Raw genomic sequence first — 14,887 nt, 5'->3', positions numbered from 1 at the left:
GGAAAAAAGGTACAAATAAGCTTGAAAAATGAACACTTAAATACCTTTCTTTCCTGTGGGATGTGCAGGATTGTGAAGGAGACTACAGTTCTCATTGTTCACTCAGGATAAGAGCTTTGGAATTTCCTTCATTTGAATGCTGTACTTAAAATTCCAGGATGAAATAGCAAACAAGGAGGTCTTCTTAATAGTGACAAGACTACACTCCACAATTAAAAATGGTGGTACAGAAAACATCAGCTTTCATGACTACTAGCCTAGATCAGGGCTTCTTAAACATCTGCTTAGGACCTCTTTCAGCCCGAGACATTTTTTCACAACCCTGGGTATATAGGTGTATAAAATAGGTATAAATATAAAACATTTACTGTTAACAAACGAGACTGATTTTGCTTTTGATGAAGTACAACTGAAGCATTTTCTGCCAAGTCCACTGTAAACACTGCACACTCCAGATTAATGTAAATGTCTAGGTGGTGTTCAGAAACCTTGTGTTGTTGCCAGTTTTTTTATGACCCCAACATTGAGCTAAGGGGACTCCATCAAACACTGGCCTAGATTACTTCACTACTCATGAAGAATAGTAGTTTCAGACTGGGTGCAGTGAATCAAATGAGACATACGGCATAGCTTTAATAGTTACACAATTTAAGCAATTTATTTACTCTGGAGTATGTTCCCCTGGTGGCACAGCAGGTTAAACCACTGAACTGCTGAATTTGCTGACTGAAAGGTTGGCAGCTTGAAACCGTGGAGGGGGTGAGCTCCCACTCTTAGCCCCAGCTTCTGCCAACCTAGCAGTTCGAAAACATGCAAGTGTGATTAGATCAATAGGTACCACTTCTGTGAGAAGGTAACAGTGCTCCATGCTGTTCACATGACCTTGGAGGCATCTACGGACAACGCCTGCTCTTCAGCTTAGAAATGGAGATGAACACCCCCCCCCCCCAGACATGACTAGACTTAATGTCAGGGGAAACCTTTACCTTTACGTTTATGGTCACCAGTCCTATTTATTATTTTAGTCTAAGAGGGGTAAAAAATGCTTAATAACTTCTTTCTATGTATTAAAAATAATAAAAACAATAAAGCATTGCCTTTGAAACATACGGAATTTTATAGTTAAGTTAAAATATGCTATAAATACTCATGGTGAGTATAAATCTGTTCCTTATTGAAAAAAATTCTTAAACTAAAGAGCATCAACAGAAAGACAGTTTGCTAATGTGTTATATTCACAAGCCAAATCAAGGTCAACGGAGCAGCATTTGGTTTACCTGCCTTAGAAGACAAGTATTTAAAAGGCTGCTATGTTGGAATGTCATGGAAGCATTACGGTTCCTATGTCTGTTTCACTGTATATTGTCACCTCTGTAGCCCTATCAGCACAGACAGCTGTGATAACTTAATTTTGCCTGAAACACTCATTAATGCTGCAATTTCCTTTTACTTAGAATACCCTTGTCTTTGAACTTACATTCAAATATTCCACTTCAGCAATAGTTAATCTTTAGTCCGCCAGCCAATTATGCATATCTTTCCTTTCGTGTCCAGAGCTTGGAGCTTTCTGCTGGCTCTCCTTCTTTTGTCTGAAGAAACATAGCTGTAGAGTCCCAGACAGTTGAAGAAGGGAACCAGATTTGTCCTTGGTTAGAGTCATCCTGCAAGGCCAATCCACCATTCATAATGCAATCATCTGCAAATAACAATTAGTTCTAAGTAATTTCTCCCTGCTGAATATCCAAACCTGATGGAAACATTACCACTAAAATGGGCCTCCTTTTCCCCTTGCAATTGGTTCTTGGTAAATTCCATCAGGCGGGGAAGGTTTGGTTAGGAGAAGCTACTTAGTTAGAGACTTAGATACGTATTAGCTGATAAAGAGTTGCAGGCATTGTACAGGCAATCCCCAAATTAGGAACAAGATGGATTATGTAGGGTTGTTCTTAAGTTGAATTTGTATGTAAGTCAGAACAGGCAGATTTTAAAGTGTAGCAACAGCCACACAAACACACATATTTTGGATAGCACATGTTTTTTGTTTTGTTTTGCTGTGTTTGGCCCTGCTTGGAAACAAAGAATTGGTGATAAAGCTTCAGTTGAGGCACTTTTCCCCTATGATAACTCTTTCAGGAGTGATTTCCCATTCTTAGGGGTAGATTTTTCTCACTTCCTCTTGTCTCATCTCCATTTGTAACTATGAGTTGTTTGTAAGTTGAATATTTGTAACTTGGGAACTGCTAGTATTTTCCAACTCTCCTTTTCAAAAACATACTCCTCACAGGCTTCCATCTAGTTCACAGCTATCTAATACACTTTTGTTTCAAGATTTCAGGCAAACTCTATTTTAGTCCTAATAACAGACCTGTAAGATTTACGTGAAAAATATGCACTCTGCTACTGCCAAGATATGGTCTGCCAACTGGGCTGTTGTGAGTTTTCCAGGCTGTATGGCCATGTTCCAGCTGCACTCTCTTTTGACGTTTTGCCTGCATCTGTGGCTGGCATCTTCAGAAGTTCTGAATCTCTGAAGATGCTAGCCACAGATGCAAATGAAACATCAGGAGAGACTGGAGGCTGGAACATGGTCCTCAGCCTGAAAAGCTCACAGCAACCATGAAAGCCTTCGGCAACACATTGAACAGGTCTGCCAACTATTTTAAGTTGTATTGTATTTGAGATTGATTAAATTATAGCGCAGGCAGAACTGTGTGTCATAGAATGAGGGAGACTTACAATTTAATGGTATTAGATGACTTGGTTTTAGAGACTGCATTTGAATGGCTATTCCACAATCCCTAGGCATCTCATTATGAAGGGTGTAACAAACTTCTACAGAAACAGTCATTTACTAGGGAAGGTGTGTTGCATTATTACAGGGCTTCGAAAAACACAATAGTGTTTCCTGAAGCCACAAAAGCCTCAAGGCAAACTGAGGTATGGTTAGCCTGTGATAGTTTATCTTAATGACTACATTCCAAAGACTATTTATACTTCCAAAATTATACACCTATGTGTCTGGAGTGGGATACCTAACTTTTTGACTTAGTCTTTGCCACAGAGCTACAAAAAATAAACATTTTCTCTCTCACAGTGTAGATAGGAGAGCAATATTATCCCAAACAAGTCTGAAGTATGTCATTGTTTCATAGAGATGCATAGGAGAGATTAGTAGTCCTTATGGTGACCATGGTATATCCATACCATGTAATTGTAGAAATTTTATACCATTTTATCTGCCATGACTACATCCTATGGAATACCAGAATATGAAGTTGGGTGTTGTGCAGTCTGGGTGGGAGACTGTCAAGGAACACCAAGTGCTTTGGGCTAGATTTTAGAGCAAGGCAATGGCAAACCATCTCTGAGAAACCCTTGCATAAGAAAACCCCTTATGGGGTTGCCATATGTCTCCAGACAACTTGAAGATACATATGCATATACAGTACATAATTGCTAGGGATTCAGATTTATAATTTTTAATGATGAAACATGATCCCCAAAACCTAACATGTTAGTCTGGCAATGACAATGCCACGACCAAAGGTTAATTGAAACACTCTAAATCAGGCCAATGGAAAATGACATTTGCAGTGATTCTGGTCATAAGATACATTGAGACAAGCAGTTGCCTCAGGATCCCGAAGAGTCTCTCCAGCTACTTGGTACTGATGTCTTCATGACTGGCTGAGTGCTGGAGATATGGTTCCCCAGTGCTCCAGTCTGCAGTGTCAAACCCTTCCTTTGGTGCACTGAAATTGTATCTTTTCTGGGGTGACATTGTCTGATGTGGCTGTGACACTGGAGTTCCATCATGGTAGTCATGTCTGATGATGCAGGATTTTGGCCAAACATAGCTATTAAAAACAATTAAGAGACAAAACACATATAAACATTGCAGCACTATTCTGCAAGGCCCATATCTCATACTGGGAGAAAGGCAAAATATAAATTAAATAAATAAATACAAATTATAAACACGAATGGTCTTGATGGTTCCTTTAAGATTCAATGACACATTGACATAAGACAGCTACCAGTCACTGCTGAACTGTGCAGATCCAAAGTATATTCTCACTACCTGCTCTTTGTGTCACTGCTGGGTAACATTTTCTTCTCACAAGCTGTCTTAGTGGGGTTTGTTTCCTGCCTGCTCTGGAGATAAAATAAAAGATTACAACTAGACATAAACACTGAGGTATTCTTTTGCTCTCCAAGTCCTTAATTTTAACACGTTTTCACATGTAATTTGTGAAGTTGCAGCAAATGTGATGTTTTGTGGCGAGCGCTGCTATGCATGTCAGAAACATTTTCATGTTAGCAGAACAGCCTTGATTTTTTGTTCTTTCTGTCCTGACAATGCCATCTCACAAACTGAAACGAAAGGAAAGACAAATTGCTTGTGTGCTACTAGCAACACTCCATGTTATTTTACCAGCATAAAAAAATGAATTGCCCACATACTGTTTCAGAAGCTCAGATTATATCTGAGCTGTGCCAGGTGCATTGAGAGATCTTGAATACTGTTGCCACAACTGTCTTCATATGACATCTCATCACCTTGGAGGGTTAAAATGTAGTGTCCTTCTCCAACTCTCCTCCAAATGCAGCCATGTAGCAATTGGGGGAGAGTGGGATCCTAGAAGCTAAGACGTGTCAGTTTTGGTTAGTACTTGGATGGAAGACTGTCAATGAATACCAGGTGTTGTGAACTATATTCCAGAGGAAGGAACTTGCAAATCAACCTCTGAATATTCCATGCCTAATGAAACTTTATGAAATCCTGTTCAGCATCTTTATTAATGACTTAGATGAAGGGTTAGAAGGCAGGATCATCAAGTTTGCAGACGACACCAAATTGGGAGGGATAGCCAATACTCCAGAGGACAGGAACAGGATTCAAAATGATCTTGACAGATTAGAGAGATGGGCCAAAACTAACAAAATGAAGTTCAACAGGGACAAATGCAAGATACTCCACTTAGGCAGAAAAAACAAAATGCAAAGATACAGAATGGGGGACGCTTGGCTTGAGAGCAGTACGTGTGAAAAAGATCTTGGAGTCCTCATAGACAACAAATTAAACATGAGCCAACAATGTGATGTGGTGGCAAAAAAAGCCAATGGGATTTTGGCCTGCATCAATAGGAGCATAGTGTCTAGATCTAGGGAAGTAATGCTACCCCTCTATTCCGCTTTGGTTAGACCACACCTGGAATATTGTGTCCAATTCTGGGCACAATTCAAGAGAGATACTGACAAGTTGGAATGTGTCCAGAGGAGGGCGACTAAAATGATCAAGGGCCTGGAGAACAAGCCCTATGAGGAGCGGCTTAAGGAGCTAGGCATGTTTAGCCTGAAGAAGAGAAGGCTGAGAGGAGATATGATAGACATGTATAAATATGTGAGAGGAAGCCACAGGGAGGGGGGAGCAAGCTTGTTTTCTGCTTCCTTGGAGACTAGGACGCGGAACAATGGCTTCAGACTTCAAGAGAGGAGATTCCATCTGAACATGAGGAATAACTTCCTGACTGTGAGAGCCGTTCAGCAGTGGAACTCTCTGCCCCAGAGTGTGGTGGAGGCTCCTTCTTTGGAAGCTTTTAAACAGAGGCTGGATGGCCATCTGTCAGGGATGATTTGAGTACAATATTCCTGCTTCTTGGCAGGGGGTTGGACTGGATGGCGCATGAGGTCTCTTCCAACTCTTTGATTCTATGATTCTATGAAATCCATGGGGTTGTCATGTCAATAAATGACTTGAAGACACACATGCACAAACACATATTTCAATACTCTAGACACTTTGATGGTGTTTGGGACCTCAGGAGGACCTCTGAGTGGGCCATAAAACCACTGCATTGTTTTGCATCAAGTATCAGAACACATTTGGTGATGGGTCACCTTTTCCACACACAGCATATGGTCATGCAGAAGGAGGAGAGAAAGAAAAGCTAAGTTAGGGTCTCAATTCGGGGCTAGGATCGTTGAAGAAATAATAATTTCTTTTTTCTGTAATATGTTTCTATAGATGTGGAGCAATTTTGAACCATTTCTGTTTCAACTCCATGACCAAATTAAGCTGAGAAATAAAATGGATACATTCATAATCAGACAAATTTTCTAACATTTGCAGTAACCAAGAAATTACTTTTGTTTGCTTTTTTGACCTGATCAAAGAATATAGACACCTATTTTTTTATTCCAGCTTGTTTTCACATACTGTTTCTTAATTTTGTTGTCAGGAGAGAAGGTATAAGTTACTTTGTACCTTATTTCATGAATCTTGAAATGCTGCTCAGTAAGTGTTTTGATGTAAAGAAAAGGAGGGTAAACTGTGTTCTTCTATGTGTTGTTGGATTGCAACTCCCATCAGCCTGACTGAGAACAGCTAAGAAGGACAGATGAGATTTGCAGCCCAAGAATATATAGAAGGGTTACTGTTTCCTCACAGCTGGCTTGGTCATTTGAATCAGCTCTTAGGCATTCTCTACCTGTTTATAGATTTTACAGTTTGGTCAGTCTGCTTAATGTACTTCTTTAGGCCAAGGGCTCTTTTATGCTACACAATTATAATGCCATGATCCTGCTTTAATGGTTGTGGCAATATCTTATGGAACCCTGCAGTTTTTAACCTCTGGCCTAAAGAAGTAGGTTAAGCCGAGTGACAAATTTTCAAATTTGGAAACAGGTAGGAAATGCCCAGGAGCTGTTTTAGGAAAAGTTATTTCTAATTCTCAAGAAGGTAGTCCTATTGCCTTACAAAATTACAAATTCTTAAGATTTCATAGGATATGTTCTTGGCAGGTAAAGTGAAATCATAGTACCTTAACTGCGCAAGGGACTCAGGGCAGAAAGACTGATTTATCACTATTGGACACTTAAGAGGACCCAAATAAGTTATTCTAGAAAAAACAAAAGTGATAAGGGGAACTAGATAAGATGTCTTCTGCGGCTCATTGTTGGCTCTTGAGTCAATAGACACAAAATATTTAGAGAATTACTGATGCACCATGAAATCTTTGAAAATGTTTCAACAGCTTCAGATTATATATGGCAGAGATGTAATTTAAGGGTTTATCAAACAGGATCAACTCTGGTCAGTGCTGGCTGAATTAGCTAATGTGGTAGTTCTACTAGCGGGTTAATCCAAATGAATGCAATATGATTTACTTTATTAGTAGTATGTAATCTTATGCTGGGGAAAGTGGAAAGCAAAAGGAAGAGGGACCGAACAAGGGCAAGATGGATGGAGGGTATCCTTGAAGTGACTGGACTGACCTTGAAGGAGCTGGGGGTGGTGACGGCCGACAGGGAGCTCTGGCGTGGGCTGGTCCATGAGATCACGAAGAGTCAGAGACGACTGAATGAATGAACAACAACAATCTTATGCAAGATCCTTATATCTGAGGAAGCATGTCTAGTTTTCATAATTAAGGACGCACAAAGAAGGAAAGTTTCCTGTTCCCATTCCTGTACCCATGACTCCACTGAAATGACTCCACTTCAGAAGATCATTCCATCTTTTAGGAAAGCAAGTAGTCAAAAAGGGAAACAATCAAGTAGTATTTTCCCTCTTCAATTATCTACTTTTTGTTCCTTCACTGGAAGAACCAAAAAAATGCCCCCAAAATATAAAAATCTCTTAAACAGCCACAGAAATCTGGTAATTTGACAGATTACCATTATCCCCCCACCCCCAACTTCATCCAGAGATTTGGTCACATTCTTGATTCCCAGAACTGGGAGTAATGTTGCATCATATCCGATTATTCCAGGAATGAACATGCAACCCATATGGACAGGGGCCCATGGTGAATGCCCCCTGCCCCCTCCATAGCTATACTCCAATTTCCTAGCTGGTTGTTTGCTTTTATTTCAGTTAAAATATTTATTAGGTCTTTGATACAAGATTCATTACTGAAGTAGAATGGATGAATCCCATCCCCACAGAACAAACATAACAAAAGCAAGAAGAAATTGCTTAGGGTTAGAAGGACTTGAAAAAAAGGTCAGAAAGGGAAATAATGGGTGCTAAGGAAAGTTCTGCTGCCCTATGTTACATCCCGCTACTACTCTCAAAATCAGATCCATCATTTACAGCCTGCTTTATATGTAACTGGGGCAGATCTCACTTTACACAAAGAGGTTTGCTGCTTCCGTCATGCTTAACTTTGCCCACAAACATCAACTACCCAAATTCTTTGGGGGTTTCTAAAGCTTAGTTGAGAATGAAAAAGACAGAATGGTGACTCAGGTGCCAGAGGGTAAACAGTGTCTCAACTATGTGTCATAATGCCTTTTAGTTTAGTTTGATGTTGAACAAAAATCCCACAGAATGGCTTTAGAATCTCAAGCATAGGCTTCCTGCCAAGTGCAGAGAGGAATGTGTTAATTTTGGCCAGAAGGACTATGGCCAGACAGCTCAGAGCAGATGGCTAGAATATGTTGACCTTGGCTTGGATCTTTCTCATTTTGCCAAAAGAAGTTTAAGAATTAATACATTTAAATAAAACAGATTTCCAAATATCTGAAAAGTGGAAAATAATGCACGTGCACACCTGAGTAGGCTGTCTGCCCTGTAGGCAGATGTGATTATCAAATGTTGCTGATTTAATTCTTTTTGAAAGCTCTGCGTCTGAATTAGAGCAAAGTAACTTAGCTACAGGCTGTTTTTGATGTGAATTATCTATATTGTTAGATAGTTTATTTTCTGTTTGCAGGTGTGGATGCCTAGATAAATGCAACTCTTTGAGCCAAAAAAATCTTTCCCACTATTCCAAATCCTGCAGACAGAATGGTTGAAAATGGACATTATTCAATAGTGATTATTTGACACTGATCACTTAGGTTGGTAAAAACTGGCTTATAAGGAAGCAGATGATTGCATGTGGAACCAGTTTGAGGCCTGGATGGTTCTTAGATGCACTGCAGAAACTGGCCTCAAACTGGTTCCAGGATCTATGGCTTTATGGTCATGGAGGATTTGTTTTCTCTTTCATCTCCCCTGCTGCAATGTGCATGTATGGATTGCCAGAGCACCCTTCCCTGTAAAACAATGTGATGTGTTTTACATTTAGGTGGCCTGGTACACATTATAGGGTCCATTTCAGAGCATTCCCTGACTTTGCTTATTTTGGTTTAAAGCCCTTAATGCAAGTTGGTGTGCACATTCATGGTATGCCATGCCTCAAGCTGCAAGGAGAGACGCATAACAAATACATTTATCATCACCACCACCACCATCATCATCATCATCATCATCATCATCATCATCATCATCATCAATATTATCATTGTCAAGCTGCCTTCAAACTGTTTACCTGATCTGTATAGATATGTCCCATGTCATGTGGCTCACCTATGGTATTATATGCTGTTGAGACCTGGTAACCACAAAGTCTATTTTTTTTTTTTTGCAATGGGTTTTCTGCCTAATGGATGTAACAATGCTGTGGTCAATGTTTAACCTAAATACAAGTGTCCACCTCCTATTTCTTGGCTTGCACATGACTACAACGTATAATGTGAGCCCAGAAATAGGAGGTGGACTAAATATTTGGCCACACCATTAGAACTGAATTAGCACTTCAGACATCTCATTTCAAATTGGCACCCTGACAACAGAATCACTGGATGACCATGAGTCAATCATTCTGTCTCACTCATTCTGACAAACTTCAAAGGGATATTAGGAGAGCCAAACTGATTGAACTCCAGTGCTGTGATTAGAATAGTTTATTGTTTAGAGTGCTGTAGTAGAACTTCGGTGATCCAGGTTTAATGCCCCAATGAAACTCAGTGAGTACCTTGGGCCAGTTATTTTCTATTACCAACCGCATCATGTTATTGTGAAGGTAAAGTCAGGAGAAGACCATAATACTGGCCTGCACAAGAAGTGGCACTCCAGGAGTTTCAGACTCTAACTCCCAGAAGCCCTAGCCAGCTTGTCCAATTGTCAGGAATTCTGGGAGCTGAAGTCCAAAAGAACTGGAGGGCCACAGGTTGTGCAGACCTGTCATAATGTCACCTCGACCTCATTAGAGTAATGGTGTGTTACAAATGCAATAAATAAATGGACAAATGAATTTATAACAGAGGAAATAAATGTTGCCTTGAGAGCTTTGGAGGATGGTGGGAATGAAAACAACAGCAATTAAACAAATTACAAATTCTGTCATGCCTAACTTGATCTTACTTTGGTTATGCTTCCTCATAGTCAATAAAAACTTTAAAAGCAACAATTTCAACAGCTGAAACAACAGTGGTATATATATAATTTACAATGAACTTCTAGAAGAATAATTGGAGCATTCAGTGAATATTTTTGAACAGACATTTTGCTAGCGATGAAGGGCAGGCTTTGCCGATAGCTTTCTCTCTCCCCCATCTTCTCTGTTTTGAGCAGTCATTAACTCACAGCATTCATAAACTACCTGTGGGTATTTAAATAATTTATTCAATTCTCCTTCTGTATGATACATAGAAGAAAAAAACCTTTTCTACAGATACTCTGTGAATCTACCCACTGCTAAATAAGTCCTAAAAGAATAGGATGTGAGTCACCATCTTTTTGACGGTAAAAATTAGTACCTAGCAAGAGCTGTGCAATTACTTGTCTGAGTAGCAATTAACTGGCCCACTCATGTGTGGGCTGTTCTCTTGCCCTAATTTTTGCCCTTCCAGGTACTTTAATCAACTTGAAAGGGATGGGTTGTATCAGTCTTTCCTGCAATTCCTGTGTCAGCTCTCTGAAGGAGAGCAAGAAGATGAATCTGCCGCTTGGCACTGACTAATACGTAGGATGTGGGATATCACCTTAAAGTAGCATATGTCAACTCAGCTGTGAAGAAATGGTCTGATGCTATCCTTTCAAATAAACCCAAGCTCTGTCCTTGGAAGTCAAATGTAATCTGTTTTAGTTGAGGCTTGCTCTGGCTGCAAGTTATACATGACAAGTATAGTCACATTTCTACCTTATGTCATGATGCAACAAACTTTCTACGGATTTTACTGTCTATACATTCACTATGTTTGTAAAATGTTATTTTATTACTACTTTTCAAACTTGATTATTCAAGTGAGTGTTGGATTTTGTTCTTGAGAGCTGTCTGCTTAATCAGGTATCATATCTTACCTACTGAAAATAATATGGACTCAAAAAGATTTCCTTTTTACTATGGGTAGTATGTTATTAAGTGTGCGTGTTGCTATTGTGTGCCTTCATGTTCCTTCCGACTTATAATGATTTAAGGTGAATTTATCACAGGGGGTTCTTGGTAAGGTTTGTTCAAAGTGGCTTTTCTCTAGCCTTCCTCTGGGACTAAAAGAGTGTAACTCTTCCAAGGTTACTCAGTGGGTTTACATAGATGAATGGTGATTCAAACCACTATATGAGATTAACTCATGTATGCATATTTAATTCACCTGTTGATATAAGGTGACTCCATGAATTTAAGTTTTTTTCTTAGGGAAGGAATAGTCAGAGCTTGGTTTGCCAGCACTTTTCTTGTCATATAGCCTACAGTGCTTGGTGTTCCCTGGTGGTTTTGCCATCAGATATTAATCAGAATTGACCCTGCTTAGTTTTCAAAGTCAGATGGGATCTGGTGCATTCTGGGTATTTAAGTCTGCCATTTTATCTGTTATTCCACCATGTGAAATAATACCATAGAATGAAGAGTAACTTCTCTGTCCCTTTTCCTTATGAATTTTGTGCCTATTTTATTATTATTGTGGTCCTTTCCAGCATTTATCACAAAATCTAATTTACACTAACAGGATGCTGGTCTTCCATGTAGTTTCTCATAAAAGGTTGCAGTATTCTTATTCTTCATGAATCATCAGTAAGCAAAACTTTGCTGGTTCCAATGGATCTATGTCGTAAATCCTAGTATTTTGCTGGAGGATAAAGGAGCTTATAGAAAATGGAGTCCAAAGACAGGACAGCAGTATCTCTTTAATAAAATAAAATTGAAATTCACTAACATGGGTGGTGGCATTTCAAATTTCACTACTATCAGAGCTAAAAGGGTGGTTTCCATGCTCATGTAGTGTTGAAAGTATTCTTTTAGTTGAAAGGATTTATTCAGGGCATAGAGCTCAGCATCTTGGTTAGCTCCTTTTTAGATAATTAAAATCTTCATTGCTTCATTGACATAGAAGCTACTAGCCAAGATGATCATTACAGGTTGAACAGAATGAAAATATGTAACAAGTTATGGCTGGTACTATCTAGGATCTGAAAAACAATGTTTTTGGAGAGGTTGGAAAATTTCAGTGCGGAAAAATCTTAACCATCAAAAGATGTCTTGTTGTTGTTCATTCGTTCAGTCGCTTCCGACTCTTTGTGACCTCATGGACTATCCCACACCAGAGTTCCCTGTTGGCCGTGACCTCCCCCAGCTCCTTCAGAGTCAAGCCAGTCACTTCAAGAATACCATCCATCCATCTTGCCCTTGGTCAGCCCCTCTTCCTTTTTCCTTCCATTAAAAGATGCCTAAGATCCTTTTATTTTGATCAGCATTGGTCCAGACAAGACAAATATTCAATATAGTTTCAGATAGAATACTGTTCCATGTTACGACCAGTTTTAAGACTCTCTTATAGATTTCCTTTAAGCAATTCATTATGGCACACAGGCTTTCTCAACAACTGTGCATTTCTTATTGCTTTCCTATTTTCCCCCATTAGTAATACCTTCAACTTCTAAGTGAAGTTGCCACTAGATTTCCCCCATCTTTTTGAAATTGAAACAGTGAATGATATCATAAAAGTTTATGGGAAGCAAACTCAATGATGTCTCCTTTTTATCCAGCCATTTCCTATTTGCAGCAGTGCATTACAGTCCAGTGCTAAAACTACTATAGTGTGTAAAGCTAAGTGGACCTGGTGATAAGATACAGGGTATTATGTTAATTGAACTTCATGAAAAAAGCAGCACTTTCCCCAAAACAATAGAAGCATGACATTTATTTATTTATTTCATGTCAAAAGATTGCATAAATAAGTATAAAACTGATAAAATAGAGGGATCACAAGCATTGTGTGTAGCTTTAAAAATTCTTCCTCTGTGTATGTGGCAGGGCATTGTGGGCAAGCATACAGGTACAGAATTGTTTTTTTTTCCCACGGTCACACAAGGTGGAGGGTTCTTCTAGGTACTGCCATTTTGCCAGATTGTTTTTTGTTCTGCCACTCCACTTCTGAGTCTGTCCAGGGACTTCTAAATTGCCCATTCTTGGTTTGCCCCTGGAGGCAGACCCTTGTGAGGGGTCATCCAGTGGAATTGCCTGGTTTTTCTGCCCATAAGGGTATTCTTGCTGTTGCTGGGGGAACATTAAGAGGAGTGGTTTTTCTGCTGAAGCTTTTCCTTGATTTGAATCTACTGGGAGGAGGCTGATAGCTGTGCAATGGGTGGCTTTCACAATGCTTATTTCTCTCACAGTTAGTAGCAACTTCCCAAATTGTTACTACAATAAGATGTTTGATATGGCAGGAAGAAATAAGTGATTAATATTTTATACTTTTTGTTTTTTTATTAAAAACCATTTGTACTACCTAGATTTAATTTACATATGTTGTTTGTATATATTCTCACTAATTATGTAATTATGAACTTAGCTCCATTCTAGAATTGTCAATCTAAGCGAAAATGATAACAGGGAATGCATGTATAATGGTACTTAATTTTCACTGAACTGTATTCTCCACGTAGATTTATGAAGGGAAAAGGGAACCTCACTGGATATTTATATAGGCATTACTCTAGAGACACCATTTCGCTTTCAAAATTAATTCATAATTTGAATGTAAACCTGCACATGAACAAGTAAACACAGAATTCTTTGCACTGAAATAAGCTATTAGAGCTGGAATTTGGAGAATTAAAACTAAACAGAGCAAAGAGATACTAAGGTTGAACATCTGTCCTGCACTTGTTTGCTTAGCTTAAAGGTTTGCATTTGGTCAGATGAGTGACAGATTTTGGCAGGTGCAGATAATGAGAGCCAGATTAAGAAGAGCTGTGGAAGGAATTGGGTGGGGTTTTTTTTGTACTGCATTGCATGAAGAGAATATCAAAAGGAATGCCTTTGGTTATCACATTAAAATAGATTCACTACTCTCGGTTTTATCTTGTTTCATAGTTTATTTTCTATTTTCAACTTAGCTGAGTGTTTAGCTATTAAGCTGCAATTAGTTGTGCTGAAAATATAAAAGGCCTCACTACTCAGAAGTCAGCTGTGTCATGTCCCATGGGACCTAATTCCTTAGATAAGTGCATAGGCTGCAACCTTAATGACACCAGGAGCTCTTAAGTCTACAAAAAAATATGGCATACTTTGGTGTTGTCTACATCAGCATAACAAATAAAAATAAATCCTTACCCAACCTCCTGTTCTGGTGCTGTAGAACACATAGCATGCAACTGTGTTAATAGTAAAAATACTTGTTTTAGTCTTTGATGTAAATTTTTAAAAACCTACTTTTTGTTTACAGGAAAACTGTGTATGTCCAACTGGATCCCTCGATGGCATGGGGTGGCAGGGTCAAACCCAGAACCTCAATCAATGGCTGATACCAAATGAGAGACTCTCTCCTGGGCACACAGAAAACTGGGTGACTTGGAAGGCACTGAACAGACTGTGCTCTGGCACCAAAAGATGCAGAGCCAACCTTAAGAAATGGGGCTACAAAGTGGAATCCACGGCATGCAAGTGTGCAGAAGAGCAAACCACAGACCACCTGCTGCAATGCAACCTGAGCCTCGCCACATGCACAATGGAGGACCTTCTTGCAGTGACACCAGAGGCACTCCAAGTGGCCAGCTACTAGTCAAAGGACATTTAACAGAATACCAAATCTGCAAGCGTTGTGTTTTGTTTGTTTT

General features: G+C 39.3%; 1 long non-coding RNA gene across 1 annotated transcript; it reads right to left on the bottom strand.

Annotated features, from left to right (window-relative positions):
* Positions 1 to 1,103: 1,103 nt before the first annotated feature.
* On the bottom strand, positions 1,104 to 14,668 carry LOC137097068 (uncharacterized). Its single transcript, XR_010909950.1, has 3 exons — positions 14,484 to 14,668; positions 3,663 to 3,857; positions 1,104 to 1,696 (listed from the first exon to the last, which is right to left on the bottom strand). It is a non-coding gene; the product is annotated as an uncharacterized lncRNA (long non-coding RNA).
* Between the last annotated feature and the right edge of the window lie 219 nt (positions 14,669 to 14,887).

The sequence above is a fragment of the Anolis sagrei genome, chromosome 5, assembly GCF_037176765.1.
Source record: "Anolis sagrei isolate rAnoSag1 chromosome 5, rAnoSag1.mat, whole genome shotgun sequence".
In the NCBI taxonomy this organism is placed as follows: Eukaryota; Metazoa; Chordata; class Lepidosauria; order Squamata; family Dactyloidae; genus Anolis; species Anolis sagrei.
This window is presented reverse-complemented; position numbering and strand designations above follow the sequence as displayed.